General features: G+C 48.1%; 2 protein-coding genes across 6 annotated transcripts in view; one reads left to right on the top strand and one right to left on the bottom strand.

The window, feature by feature from the left end:
- The window catches only part of LOC308580168 (uncharacterized protein), a 12,833-nt gene extending 8,816 nt beyond the window's left edge, over positions 1 to 4,017 (bottom strand). Inside the window, exon 1 of the mRNA XM_081181495.1 lies at positions 3,412 to 4,017. The gene's annotated coding sequence lies outside the window, so the exon portion shown is untranslated. The remainder of the gene's footprint in view (positions 1 to 3,411) is intronic.
- Positions 1 to 8,335, top strand: part of LOC308580216 (uncharacterized protein) — a 161,792-nt gene that overhangs the window by 88,747 nt on the left and 64,710 nt on the right. The gene's annotated exons all lie outside the window — the stretch shown is intronic.

The following is an 8,335-nucleotide window of genomic DNA, read 5'->3' as shown; positions in this document are numbered from 1 at the left end:
ACCTGGTTGCTTCAAGTGCCTTTTCAGTCTTTGTGGGCCATGCTTCAACCCATCCGGTGTAGGTGCACACTGCTACCAGCAGGTAGCGGTGCAGTCCACAACGGGGTAATTCAGTAAAGTCCACGACAAGATCTTCCATAGGTGCAGTTCCACTGTGCTGAATCCCTGGGGGAGCCAGTGGTCCGGCTCTGGGATTATTCTTTTGACACAGCAGGCATTTCCTGGAGATCTGGGCTGCCAGTTGGTAAAGGTGGGCTATATAGAAGCATTTTTCCAGCTGCTTGGTTGTAGCATCTGGTCCTATGTGGGTTGAATCATGGTATCTCTGAGTAACCTGCCGAGAAAGGGACTCTGGAATCCATATCCTGTCATCAGGGGTAAGGTACCATCCTTCGTTGGAGAACGTCAACCCCTGAGCGTCTGCAGTGTCCCTTTCCTGCTTCGTATAAGCTGGCTTGTCAGTAGTGCTTAAAATCTCTTCTGGGACCAGTGCTCCAATAACCGAGGCGGGGGCCAGTTCTTGGGCTGCTTCCTTGGCTACTCTGTCTGCCAATCGGTTTCCTCTGGCCACTTCCCCTGGTCCAGTCTTGTGTCCATAACAATGGATAACTGCCACTGCCTCGGGCTCCCATACAGCATCCAGAAGGTTCAATAAGGCTTGTGGGTGGGCCACCTGGCTTCCTCTGGAGGTAAGCAAACCTCTTTCTTTCCATAAGGCTCCATGGGCATGTAAAGTCAGGAATGCATTGCCATTCCGGGCGGGTTGCTTTCTGCCCATACACCAGGGTTAACTTCTTGCAGGAGGTCTTCTGGAATAATCCCCTCCTCTTCTTCTACCATCATTAAGCGCCAGTGTTCCCTCAAGGGTACCTCTAAGGAGAACTCTCCTGCTTGCCCTGTAGTCATTGTCACTTCTCCTGTCGGTTGGAAGGAAATCTGGGCTTGCAATTTTGATAGCAGGTCTCGGCCCAATAATGGGATGGGACACTCTGGTATATACAAAAACTTGTGTTGGACCACTTGGCCGCCCAGGCGACAGGCAACAGATTGCAAGAAGGGGGCTCTTTGCGATTTGCCTGTAGCTCCTATTATGTTAATTGTTTGCTTGGTGGGCTTGGACACTGGTACTGGCAAAACAGAGTGGGCGGCTCCTGTGTCAACCATGAAGGGGATGGTTCGGTTCCCTGTTTGTATTTTGACCATGGGCTCACGGGAACCTAAATCAGCTGGGCCCGGTCTGTCCTAGTATTCTTCCTCCTCCTCTCTCAGGCTCATCGCGGTGGGCTGTCTTTGGGCTGGAGGGTGCCAGGGAGGTCCCTGTCCACGTCCTCTACCCCTGCCTGTATTTGCAGATGTCCAAGGTCTCAGTTCTTGTCCAGGTCCCACGGGGATTGGGCCTGGGATTCGCTCTCCTCGTCCTCCTCCACCTGAGTGAGCCTGTGGGCATTCTCTTTTCCAGTGCCCTTCCTGCCGGCAGATGGCGCACTGGTTCCTCCCCAGACGGCCTTGCCCTCCTCCCCGGGCACTTCCTCTTTCCTGAGGGGTGAGTGCGGTAGCCTGTAGCACCATCAACTTCTTTGCTTGATACTTCTCCTTTTTCTTTTGTGCCTCTTCCTCCCTCTGATTATAAGTGGTTTGAGCCAGTTCTAACATCCACTCAAGGGTGTGGCCCATGAACCCCTCGTGTTTTTGAATCTTTCGGCGGACATCGGGCGCCGCTTGGGCCACAAAGGCAGCTTTTATGATAGGGGCGTTGGCAGCCTCATCTGGGTCCACAGGAGTATACTGGCGGTAGGCTTCCTTCAGGCGTTCTAAATATGCTCCTGGGGCCTCTTCATTCCCCTGCACTACCTCTCTAACCTTCACAAAGTTGGTGGGTTTCCTAGCTGCCCTTCTCATACCATTTAACACATTCTGGCGGTAGGTAGTGAGGATGTTCTGGCCATCAACAGTCTGATAATTCCAATTCGGGGTATTTTCTGGATATCCTGCTGCCATAGCTGGATCCTGCACTCCCTGCGCTCTCAGGTGTGCTCGGGCTTCAGCATGGATTCGCCTAGTTTCTTCTGTGGTTAGCAGCGCATCCATCAAATACTGCACATCATCAAAGGTGGGATTATAAGTTTTAAAAATCCCTTCAAACAGCTTTATGATCTTCGCTGGGTTTTCCTCAAAGGATGGGTTTTGATTTCTCCAGTTACAGACATCTGCACTTGAAAAGGGTATATGCTGGACCGTGTAGGTCCGTTCTGCTTCCGCTCCATTAGCCCCTGGAGGTCCTGGTGGGTCATAAACCCTTCGGAGGGGCATTACTCCGACCCCACCCTTTTTCTGTGCCTCATGGGACTTATGGAAGGCTGCCCTGGTTGCTGCTTCTATCCATTCCCTCTGCCATTTCTTCCTTTGTGTTGAGGAGCATCCTGCTGCAGCCAACACGTGGGGGCTAACATCCACTTCTTCTGCATAGGGTTGTACATACTGTTGCAATCTCAAAGACTGATACTGAGTCCACTCTCTTCCCTTCTTTGCTAACTCAACCAATCCCTTTACAAATTCCTCATCATCCTCTTCTTCCTCTTCTGATTCATTAGCCTTGGGGGGTTCAGGCTGGGGGCTAGCTCCTCCCGGTGCCTGGGGGCCTGGGTCCAGGGGAGGGGCAGTTGGTGGAGCATAGGGTGGAGGTGGTTTAATGACCCCCCCTCTTCTTCTGGGTCTGGTATCACTGGGGGCTTTTTCCCTGTCGGTCGAACTACACAAACTGTACTTTGTGGGGCGTCGCCTCGGCAGGCTTTCAACCACGATGGGTTCTTTTCTACATTGGTTTTCCAAGTAGAAATGTAGGGGATCTGGTCTGGGTGGACGTTCAAGATATTTTGATACAGTGGGTTGATTAGTTGCAAATCAAAGCTCCCCTCCGAAGGCCAGTTAGTTTGCTGCAAGGGCCAGTCAACCTCACATAATGTTCTCATTCTCTGTTGCCTTAATTTGATTCCCCAAGCATCATGCTTTGTGGCTGCTTTCCAGTTGTTTAAAAAACATTCCAGAGGACTACATTGGCTTGCCCCAGACCCCATTTTCAGATTCTCTGCTGCTAACAGGTTGTAAATTCTTTCACTCTCCACACACTACAGCCTTACAATCGCTCGGCCAAAGGGGACACTAAGCCCTGGCCCACACTTGACAATTCAGTCACTAGAGTATCTGACATACAACATACAACATACAAAACACATCAATATAATTTCAACATGTAACACACTAAACACACCAAAATAATTTCAGCATGCAATACACAAAACACACCAAAATAATTTCAGCATGCAATACACAAAACACACCAAAATAATTTCAGCATGCAATACACAAAACACACCAAAATAATTTTCCCCTCTGTTCCCCTTTTTACCAAACCTTACTGGTGGCACACCACTGCCACGCCCTTTTTTCCCTTCCTGGCTGCACCCTACTGCATAACCAGGTGAGGCTGATCAGGCCTCCCTCTTTTCCCTTGGGCCCACGCCCTTTCCCTTGGGCTTACCGTTTTTCTGCTGCAGATTCCCTTCCCTGGCCAGTCCTCTTTCCTCCCTCGACCTGGGTCCTTGCTCCGGAGCGGTGTGGCTGGTTCCCCCCACAAATTGGCAGGGTGCGCGTGGAGCCTGCAATCGCCGATCGGAGCTGTCCACCAAGGTCGAGCCTGGCTCTCCCCAGCCCTCTGAGGTGGGGCAGATTCCCGGTCAGGGAACCAAGATGTAGGCTGAGCCTAGTCCATGCCAGGGAATCGTTGGCCCGCGTCCTCAGATCCAGAGAGAGAGCAAAAGAAAGCACCAGGAAAGATCCTTCTTTGGAGGAAAGCAGTTTATTCTCTGTGCACGAGAGACAGCCAGCAGAATAAGTTCTGGAAGACTGGCTGCCCCGAAATACGCCTCTGCAGACTTTCTTATACCTTGAGAAAGCTCTCTCCCTCCTCCCCCAAAACGCCCTCCAGAAACTTCCCCAATCAACTGGAAAGTTTTCAACTTATTTTTAAAATAGCATGGCATGTCTATATTGCTACTAAGCAGCCCTCCCTACTTTCCCTATACGTGTCTTTCTTAGCGTCCTGCATCCCCTCCTCCCGTCTCCTTCGTATGTGTCTTTCTTATCTTGCATTCCTAAAATAGGAAAGCGAGGGGCCGTTTCTGCAAGTCTGGCTATTTCTAGCTTACAGTCTCCTTCATATGTGTCTGTCTTATCTTGCATTCCTAAAGTAGGAAAGCGAGGGGCCCTTTCTGCAGGTCTGGCTATTTCTAGCTCAGAAATTGACTTAGATTCAAGGTACAGAGAATATCCTTCTTAGGTACAAGGTACAAGGTATAGAAAGCAACCCTTCCCTCTCCCTTCAACTTGTCATCTTTGATTTCTTATTCTTTTGGTAAGTTTTGCCATTTCTGCATATTCCATAAGTTTTTGCATCCATTCTTCCTTTGCTGGGACTTCTGCTTCTTCCCATTGTTTTGTTCAGGCCTTTGGGCGCCCTTTGCAGCCGTCATTTGATACTACGACTAAATATGCTTTTTATTCCTCAAGGATACGTGTTTTAAACTGTGAGGACTTTGTTCTTTTATTCATGACTCCCCCGGGGATCCAAAGCCGCAGGGCGAGGTATAAATAGCTTAAGCAAAACAAAAGACAGCAAGAAAGCAGATCTCCTCAGGAAACTGAATTCTGGGCCACAGGTACTGTCAGGGCAGGGCTCTGAAGGCAGAAGGCGAGGCCCCTACTCAGTGCCGGATTTCCATATAAGCTAAACAAGCTATAGTTTTTGTTTATTTATTATTTAAGGGGGGGGAACCCTGGATTTACGTTTCCAAAATATAAGATAAAAAATAAAATAAAACCTACATACAGCAACAGTGTTTTGTGTTGTTTTGTAGGCTCCTATGATGTAAGCAATGGCCCCCGCCTGCTAGCCTGCTCCCTAAAATATCACTGGTTTGCTCATTTCAACTATTTGTTGTTGTTGTTTAGTTGTGTCCGACTCTTCGTGACCCCCTGGACCAGAGCATGCCAGGCACTCCTGACTTCCACTGCCTCCCGCAGTTTGGTCAAACTCATGTTCGTAGCTTTGAGAACACTATCCAACCATCTCATCCTCTGTCGTCCCCTTCTCCTTGTGCCCTCCATCTTTCCCAACATCAGGGTCTTTTCCAGGGAGTCTTCTCTTCTCATGAGGTGGCCAAAGTATTGTAGCCTCAGCTTCAGGATCTGTCCTTCCAGTGAGCACTCAGGGCTGATTTCCTTAAGAATGGATAGGTTTGATCTTCTTGCAGTCCATGGGACTCTCAAGAGTCTCCTCCAGCACCATAATTCAAAAGCATCAATTCTTCGGCGATCAGCCTTTTTTATGGTCCAGCTCTCACTTCCATACATCACTACTGGGAAAACCATAGCTTTAGCTATACGGACCTCTGTCGGCAATTACTTTAACAAAATACATACTGTATTTGGTTATGTGCAAATGGCTTTAGATACCTATTAGGTCCATAAATTACCACATAGCATATATTCAACACAAAAAACAGTGACAATTTGTTGTTGACAAAGGACAGCTGGACATACATAAAGGGCCCCATTCCCTTCAGTAGCTTAGGGCCTCATCAAACCTAAATCTGGCCCTAGTCCTACTTGGCAGAATGAGGAGGCCCTCAAAATGTGTTAGGACATGCATGCCACATTTTGAAATAAAGTGAAGAAATGGACAATACCATCTCTAAAGAGTCTGTCCCGTCCCCCTCCGCCAGCTGACTGTTAAGGTCTTGCCACCTGTCCTGTATAACACAGGATTGCCCTGTATTTCAACATAAAATGCTACATCCTGTATCGATACAGTTTTGCCTTGTAATGACCTCTCCCATCTATTGACAAAAAGAAGAGGAGAAGCAGAGGATTTCTTGCTCGAGAAGAAAGGTCTTCAGTCCTTGTGAGGAAAAAAAAAGCTGAACCGGACACCAGGAATACGTTCACCAGGCATCTGATGTTGGGATAAAGGAGTCAGGCATATGTGAGTTCTCTGGTGCTTTGTGTACGTTTGCAGGATTAGGTACTTTGGTCTATACAGTATACAGTTATAATCCCAAGCGGAGCCATTCTGGTTATCTAAATCTGAATTCAGAATAGGAAGAGGCTATTCTGCGAAACCTGTAACCCTCCTGGTGTTGCTGGATAACAGCTGCCATCACAGCTAGCCAACATGGTCCCTGGTGTGTGTTATTATTTGTTAAGTTGTGGGTGAACATATCAGACGACACAGCGATTCTCCAAACAGCTCTTGTATATTCACAGGTCAGAACAGAACTGAACTGAAGGGTTAAGCCAGCCTGCTTATATAGAGCTCCAGTACAACGTAACTGTAACAACCTTCTGTAGCTATCCAATCAGTGAACGTCACTTTCAATCCCTTATTTGCATATGTGGACCTGAACTATCTACAGTATCCCCCTGCTGGCCCAGGGTGAGAACTTCAGTACATAACATTATTATTATTATTAGAATTTATATACCATCCTATACCTGGAGGTCTCAGGGCAGTTCACAGATGGGAGGGTTGCCAAGAGGAAGGTACTGATGTACAGTGCCCACAGCCAGAACTGTCTTTCAAAGCATAAGGAAGTTTCTAGCTCTCCTTGAAAGAGAGGTAAGAAGCAAAATGTTCTGGTATCATCTAAGCAATTTCTGTGAGATGAACTAACCTGGCTGCTTCCACCTTTCAGTGTTTTGAGCAGGGAGTCAGAGCTGTGATTGACAAGTGAGTTGTTTAGAAATCAGAATATAGGAATCCCTGGGCTCCTAAAGAGCTGCTGTTTCCCCCTCCTATTTAGCGAACATTTCTTTCCTGCTTCTGTCTCACTTTTCTAGTCCAGGGAGTCCCTGTGGATTCACCTTCCTTTTCCCCCTAGCAACCAGGATGCAACTTTCTGGTGGTGGGTTTGTCAGAGATCAGGTACTCCCTAGAAGTTATTTTCTGCAAATGCTACACAATAAATGCAGGTGGAACTTAATGAATCCTCAGTCTCCCAAATGGCAAATGCAAACGGTGAAAACTTTGCAAAGTGGCTTAGGCAGGAGCTAAAGATCAGGCAAAGAATTCACTGCATAGTTAACTTAACGTACAATGGTATACAGCACAAGTCTGCCTCATTTGTTTTGAATGAGGCTTACTCCCAGGTAGGAGGGTACAGGATTTTGTATAGGGCTGGCTTTGTGGGGAAAGCAGGGTTATTCTGCCACAACTGGGTATTCCAAGGAGAAATTCAACAGGTTCAGTATTTTCTAGTATGGAAACAGAATCACAGGGAATGCTTTATCCATTCTCGTTCTGTTTGTCAGACATTTTATTACATTTGTGGCCACTGATTAATTTTTTGGGCCCTCCACACTTCCTGCAGTAGAAGACACACATTTGCCTATGGCGCAAAATATATGCGAAGCTTATGGAAATCTGTCTCCTCCTTTTTGCGTGTCGAGGTCCCCAGGTCCACCCCAATAACTCACACATCACACTGAATTTTTTGTTTAAGATTTTTGGCATAATTTTGGCCACAACTTTATTAAAATACAAACATGTGAGTGGTTGCTTAGGCACTGGTTGCGACTATCTGCCTCCACCATGGGGGACAGACTGACATTCCGCACGATGCGAAAGTCAGAATGGGGGAATGCACTTGGGAGTTACGCGGAGCAGGGAACCTGCCCTCAGCCCTCCCCAAATGCAACCAGGAGCTCATTGCTATGGCCCGAGCCCCCTTGGCAGAGTGGACAAGCAATAGTTAGCCCCCAATTCCTTTAATGGAATCCCTTGCAGCAGCAGCATTAGAGGGGTAGGCACAGCCAATCCATGCCCCTCAACCAACCAAACCATAAACCAATGCCTAACCGCGAACCTTACAAGTTGTGACGATTTGCTACGCAGTAGGCAAAAACCAAATGGCCCCAGCCAATCAGCCAGATGGACAAAATTCCTACCGGGCCCCTGCCCCAAGAGCAGACGACCCCGGGACAGGCATAGCAAGGTCAAAGCGAACAACCCTATTCTAGGGAGGGTGGGATGGGCAATCTGATGTACAGGCGAAAAGAGGAAGCCCTAGCCTTGTGCAAGGAGTTTTAGTATTTCTGGCTGTCAATCAATAAATGGCAACATTAACTTCTTCCCAACAAGGGAAGCCCCAATCGCATCAGTGGCCAACGATCAATTAACCCGCCCCCCAACTTTGGAGTGTCCTGGTGGCCCCCACCGCAACATGTGCTCTCCATGAAGGAGAACACGCTTTGCAGGTGGATTTGGAGGGCCCAATCCACA

Source organism: Podarcis bocagei, assembly GCF_964188305.1.
Source record: "Podarcis bocagei genome assembly, chromosome: 2".
Taxonomy (NCBI): domain Eukaryota; kingdom Metazoa; phylum Chordata; class Lepidosauria; order Squamata; family Lacertidae; genus Podarcis; species Podarcis bocagei.
The sequence above is the reverse complement of the archived record's forward strand: the minus strand, read 5'-3'. Positions and strand labels throughout refer to the sequence as shown.